Source organism: Zea mays, chromosome 2 (assembly GCF_902167145.1).
Source record: "Zea mays cultivar B73 chromosome 2, Zm-B73-REFERENCE-NAM-5.0, whole genome shotgun sequence".
NCBI lineage: Eukaryota > Viridiplantae > Streptophyta > Magnoliopsida > Poales > Poaceae > Zea > Zea mays.
In genome coordinates, this window is record NC_050097.1 from 78,508,242 (window position 1) to 78,515,068 (window position 6,827).

General features: G+C 47.0%; 1 non-coding gene across 1 annotated transcript; it reads left to right on the forward strand.

Annotated features, from left to right (window-relative positions):
• The first annotated feature begins 2,292 nt into the window (after positions 1-2,292).
• On the forward strand, positions 2,293-2,365 carry TRNAK-CUU (transfer RNA lysine (anticodon CUU)). Its single transcript has one exon. It is a non-coding gene; the product is annotated as a tRNA-Lys (tRNA).
• The last annotated feature ends 4,462 nt before the right edge of the window (positions 2,366-6,827 follow it).

Sequence of the window (6,827 nt, forward strand, 5' to 3'; positions counted from 1 at the left end):
GCAGTCTTTCAGCATAAGAAAAGAAACATAGAGGTCTTGATAACACTGAACAAATGAGCATCTTCACTGACTCTCAACAGAACCAAACACAACTTCTCAGATAAAGAGGAAAGTGGAAGTAAAAGGTTGCCCAAATAAATGACTAACTTTATTAATAACTACACCAAATGGTGACAATCATTACAAAGATCCAAATTCAACATGAGTTCACCACGAGAAACATAGAGACACATGATAAATAAACTATCTTAACTAACTAAAACTGACTAAGACTAAAACACTAGACTTAAACAATTATTACAAACTCCGACACTAGCGATCTAAGGCTCCAAGTTTATCTAGGTCCTGCAGTCAGGGGTGCCATAAGCATAACAACGACGGGGCGGCGAGGGGTAAGGGTGCTGAGTCCCAACGGAGGCGGGGGAACCATCCTCCTAATGGCGGCACTTTGCGCGCTCAGCACGCAGTTCTGCAATCTTCGTCCGATCCTTCCCCAACTTGTCAAGGGCGTGGTCCAGCTCGGTGTTGAGCACGGCGACCAGGTTAACCATGCTGCTCAATCTGGGATTGCCCTCACCAACTGGTGAGACAATCATACCTCTGGTACTGCTCATCGAGCGGTGGGGTAGTACTCCAGGTCGAGACCGTCAGCCACCCCACTGAACAACGAACAGTACTGCGAAAGTGTACGATGTGAAGCATCCTACATGGCTGCCTCGTCAGTGTCCCACTCAGTGATAGAATAATGCTCTAAGTAGGCCTCTGCACCTCAGAGATCATCGTCTAGATGGCGCACTAGGCAGGTAGCCTCCCATTGGTCCAGGTATAACCCGCGACTGTGCTAGCTACACAGTGGTACTCGATCGATAAAGTGTGTCGATCGAAGATCCGACCCAGCAAGGTGTCGAGTGCATCGTGGAAATGACAACCACGAGTGGAGTCATGAGTGATGGGTCGGGCGACCCATCCTTTGGGCTCCTACTCCTCCGAAGGCTCCATGCCGTGGCTCAAACTGCCACCTTCGTCGTCTTCGTCGGGGTCTCCTCCAGTAGCTGGGGTGCCCTGCGATGGTGCAGGGGGCACCACTAGCTAGGGAACAGAGGAGGGCTGCCTCCTAGACTCCACCTCCTGCTGAGGCGAGGGGGAAGAGTCCTACTACTCCCTCTCCTAATGTCGGCGCTCCTGCCCCTCGCCTAGGCAATGGTGCAGTCTCTCCAAGTGGCTAGACTGTCCAGTCACCATGCGACGGAGTGGACGCTCCGCAAGGCGAGAGGGCAGGAAAAGGATCATCGACTTACATGCGGTGCATCTAAGACGGGCCATCTACAAAAGATGTCGTAAGCATAACAGTAAGAATAGAACTATATGACCTGCAAGTAAACCATAAGTAGAATAAGATAATTTTTTGTAAGGTGAGTATATATGTGGTATAACATAGATATGGTCGAGATGACCAACTTTTGAAGTGACACCAAAGGTCAAAGTGAGAATAAGGGTCTATAGTCCTTAGAGCGACCATTCTAGTATAGGTTAGCGGTCCTACAGTTAGCAAGGCTTTGATACCACTTGTGTCACACCCGGTTTTGGAAGTCAACCGAATGCGAACCATGTACATGCCAGGATCAGAAATTCACGTAGACAGCGATTACATAATTGGACACCATCACACATTGCTCGAAATAATAGCGGAAATAAGTACTTTATTACATCATGATGTCTAAGGCATCCACAGAGTCATTAACTTAAGTCATAATCAAAGTGCCAAACAAAATGCAGTACAATAAGGCCTTCGCAGGTAGCTGATTGGGGGTTTGCCACTAATCTAGTCTAGAACTCGTTGAAGTCCTGAAACTCCTGAAAGTCCTCCATGTTGCCTTCATCTTCTCCTGAGCACTAGTTGCAATGGGGACAACCTGGGGTTTGGTGTGTTTAAGCAAGGGTGAGTACACATCAACGTACTCAGCAAATGTCCCGTTTGGCTAAAGTGGACTAGCTATATGTGGGGTTAAGGTTAAAGAAGTTGCTTTCAGTTGGTCAAGTATTTTTTACCAGTAGAAAGCCAAGACTTAACAAAAATCCTAGTTATTAACACAAATAGTACTCTCTCCAAGAGGAAATACCAAGTACCATAAATATAATCATCATCATTCAGCATCATCATAAAAGTATCTAGAGTAACTCTAATCAAATGAGCTCCCAAGGCTGCTCATAACCATGAGCACATCTGATATACCAGTTTCTAACACTCTGCAGAGGTTGCACACTTTACCCACGAGTCGTAATCCCTTTCCAACCCATCTAGCTCAGTCGGTAGAGCGCAAGGCTCTTAACCTTGTGGTCATGGGTTCGAGCCCCATGGTGGGCGCCAAATGTTGGAACTCACTAACTCGCGGTCAGTCAAGCTCAAACAGTGGAAAGACAAAAAAAGGTTTGTGCCGAGTTACACAGAGTATTAGGGAAACAATGTTTCTTCCGTCCCCGACAATGGTATTGTACGGGGGTATTTATAGGTAATCGAGGGTTAGCCCTGCCCAGTCAAAGATGATTATGCCCTCGGTTACCTACATTATCCCTGGAATATTCTTCCTTAGGGGGTTATGGCGGGTCATTACAACGTAATTAATTACAGACATGGGCCAACACACTGACAACTCTGCCCTCATAGCGGCCTACAGGTGGGACCCTGTAACATGGGTCGACTATACGCGGGCCCCTTACTACAATAAGCAGTAAGTTACAACACATGGTCTTCGCATTCCACACGCTCAGTCTTCGGAATTATCGACGATCTTGTTTTGACCCATCTAGACAGAGGGAGCACCCAAGCCTTCACCCGCGCTCGCTCCGTAGCGGAGCTCACTCTTTAGTCTTCGCGCTCTTTAGTCTTCTCTTGAATCCTTTTCGACATTGTAGTTGATCGAGCGAGGGGGCGTTGCGCCTTCGCCCCAACAGTACAGACCCGATCTTCACTACCGAGGTGAATGGCCAAGGATACACTATGTAGCCTTTACAAAGATTCCCTTGGTGTGTAGTCGCCCGTTAGGTTTCGCCAGTCGTACAAACAAAGTACTCCTCCCTAAGGTGGGTGACTAACAAAACCAAATCGAATGAACCTCGACACCCACCCTTACTAGAGCAAGCACTATGCTCCGGTCCCCATTAATGGCACAACGGCGAAGCAAACTACACCCCAAGTTCATCCAATTAATCAGCTAAGGGTGCCCCATTCCACCCTCATGGTTGTACTATTTTCCCGAGTGGTCATCCAGCGAACAGGTCCTTATAGAGAGGTACTCGGGAAACAGCCCGAGTCCCCTAAAGTATCACAAGTTCATCATCATAATCAAGATATCATCAATATATCATAAATATGCTCATCATGTTCATTGATTAAAGTAAAGTAGTAGCATGACACTAATCATAGTAATGAATTCCCAAAGGATAACCAAGGATAGGGAAAAATAGAACACTAGTCAATCCTTAGGTTGATCATGGTATGCGGGACATTGAATTATAAAGTAAGTAGGACATAATGGGTCAGAGGACACTTGCCTTCACCAGGTTGATACTCAGGGAAGTCTCCTGCAACACACTCGAAAACCTCGGACTGCTTGCTGTCTATGCAAAGAATCATTCATTCAACACACTTGGGGAATAACAAAGAATAGTACATTAAACATATGCAACAGAGCAAACACAGGTTCAATAGAAAGATAAAGACACATAGGTGCAATCTAGGTTTTGGGGGGTAGATCACTATGCCTAGTGGTCTACAGTTCTCCAACTACTATATATCTCAGTAAATTACTTACTTAAATAAAGTTATTCCAGGGATGGTGTCATACATTAAATGAGGTTAGGTCTACAAAGTTAGGCACTTGAATATTCATTAGGGTTTTACTTTAATTTTGCCTTTAATAACTATTCTATGACCTTAAATTAACCTAGACACTAACGGCAAAATTGAGACATAAAAACCATGAATGAACTTAATTTACACAGATAGAGAATAAAATTATGGACATTTTGCAATTTGAACCACCCAATTTGGAGTTCATATGCAAAAGATATGAAATTTACAAGTTTTGGAATTCAAAAACACTAAATTAAACCTATTTCTGTGATTAAAATAAAGTACAGGTGTCTCTCGGCAAGAAACCAGGGACTTAGGCGCAAGAAAACTGGACTGTGGGTTGATTCTCGGAAACATGAGGGCCTCTTTAACAAAATTTCCAAGCGAAGGGGTATCAGGCGCTCTCGGCCATTCGATCACATATCAACGGCCGAGATCAGATCCGCGGGCGCGAGCAAGCGCTGACAGATGGGCCAGAGCGGTCAGCGACCTGGGGTGAGGGCGGGCTGACCAGTTCGGCCCAACGTCAGGGTGTAGATCACTGATGAGTGGAGCTCAAGGGCAGGGGTGCCCACGCGAAGCGGTATCCGCCGCTGCCCGCCATCCGATGTCCTCTCTGGTCATGGCGAGTTCGTGCCGACGCGTTCGTGTCTCGGCCTCCTTCCCCATCCTGCGTACTCCGACGAGCTCAACCACACCAGCAAGGGCGTGGGCGCCCGCCGCTTCAAGCAGAGGCTTGGCTCCGGCCTCCACTCCTCCCTGGTTTTGGCCGCCAGCCCCAACGTGTCGAGCGCCCTTGCCTCCAGCCCCCCATCCGCGCCCGCTTCTTTCCCACTCTAGATGGACCGCCGGCCGCCACAGCTTCCCTGCTCCACCACCGACTCATTCCCTCCTCTCTCTCTCTCCTACCGTGCGGCCCTCGGCTCCACGCGCACCCTTGCCGCCACTGGCGCGCCACCAGGGCACGTCCTTGTCGCCGCTGTAGCACCGTCCTCTCCATCCACCGTTATCTCATCTGATCCCCCTCCTCCGGCCGCGCCCAAACATGATCTGGCCGAGCCGGCTTTGCCCTCAGTCCCCACCCGTTCCACCACCGAGGTCGTGTCGGCACCAACTTCGTCCACCTCCCTTTCGGCCCCTGCCCCGGTGGCCACCGCCCTTTACCCCATTTTCCCTTCCAACGCACACTCCCTACCGAACGCGACCCTTTTTCGCTCTCAGCTATTGGCGTCGGGTTTTCCCCATGTCCCGCTCGACATGCCAGTTGGGGCCTATTGGTCACTTGTTCTCAAATGCTTCGGCTTAAGAACAAGGCAACACAAATGTTAATGGTTAAAGTCCTTCATCCTTCGAAGCATTATCTCCCATAGGATATAATGATCTTCAGATGAAGGTTATGAAGGACATACCTTCATGATCTCAATATATAATGAAAAGCAAGAACATATGACACATATCAAGAATATGAATAATCATATCAAATCATTAGATTATCTATATCCTCATTATCATATATTCATGAATAATCATCAATGATATTGAATTACATTTATACCTTCGGCTTGACAGAAGGTAAGAATCCAAGAGTGACGTGTGAGTGAATACCAGTCAGCGTGTCCAGTACGGGGTTACTGTTCATCTATTTATAGGCACGGGACACAGCCTGGTCGAAATTACATTCATGTCCTCAATAACTAATTACAAATGTGACATAAATTATCATGGACCGATCGGTCTTTTCCTGTCTAAGTCGGTACCGCCCTTCGTCTCAAGGCGTGTCATCATGCTAAAGCTCCCTGGATTGTAGCTTCGGTGTACACCTTCGTGTTCTGTCTGTTTGCATTTTGTCCTGCCGAAGGTGTTTTTGCTTAGAGGACCTTCGACGAAGAAGAAGGCCCCCAACAATAGCCCCTTCGCTGTTCTAGATCGTTTTTCGTAACGAGCTCGATCCGCAAAAAATCTCGAAGGCTTCTGAATGCCGAAGGTCCGAAAAACACCTTCCCTGAGCTCATTGCCGAGAAACGATTAAAATACTCCAGGCGTCAGGTGGTCCACCGTTCATCGGGTGTAGGCGATCTAGCGGTTCACCTTCCCTCCTACAGCACTATATAAACAGACGGGTTGGTGCAAATTTACCACATCATTCATTGCCATTGCACTGTTGTGCTGTTAAAAAATTTAACCATAGCCAAAGTTTTTTCCACTGCGCTCTCAAGCGAACACTTCATCATTTAGAGATAATTTCGTCAGAAGAGAGAGCTTCATCAAAACTGCAAAAAGAAACATCAACTTCATTAAAACCGCAAAAAATCCATCAAATGGCCAGAGTGCATTCGACTGCAAGAGTGACTCGTGAGGGAGAAGAGACCGAGGTCACCGAGACAGCACCAATTTCTGAAGTTATGAAACAATCAGGTCTAGTTGTGACAGAGGGAACTACTGACGAAGGTACTCCTGTTGCCGAAGCTGAATAGACCGTTGCTGAAGAAGAAAATATTGAAGAAGATGATGAAGATTATAGTATTTTGATCCCAACAAAACCCAACCATCTAGATTTTGAGAAATCTACTGTGTCTGAAGCTGACATGCCCATGATGATGAAGCTAGGCTACTTTGGAGAAGCTGAAAGGAAACTTGTCTGATTTGCCGAAGAAGAGACCACCCCAACACCGAAAGATGATGAAGTAGTGGTTTTTAAGAGCTTCTTCAGAGCAGGACTGCGTCTTCCTCTGAACGAGATGATAGGGGAAGTCTTGAATTTTTTTGAAATCTATCTTCATCAGCTGACCCCTAATGCCATTGTAAGGCTTAGCGTCTTCATCTGGGCCCTCCGAAGCTAAGGGATGAGCCCAAATGCCGAAGCATTCTGCCGAGTGCACGAGTTGCACTACCAGACGAAGGCCAGGGCGGATGGTCTTCATGAAAATTTTGGTTGCTACAATTTTGTGTATCGCAAGGATACGAAGTCTCTAGT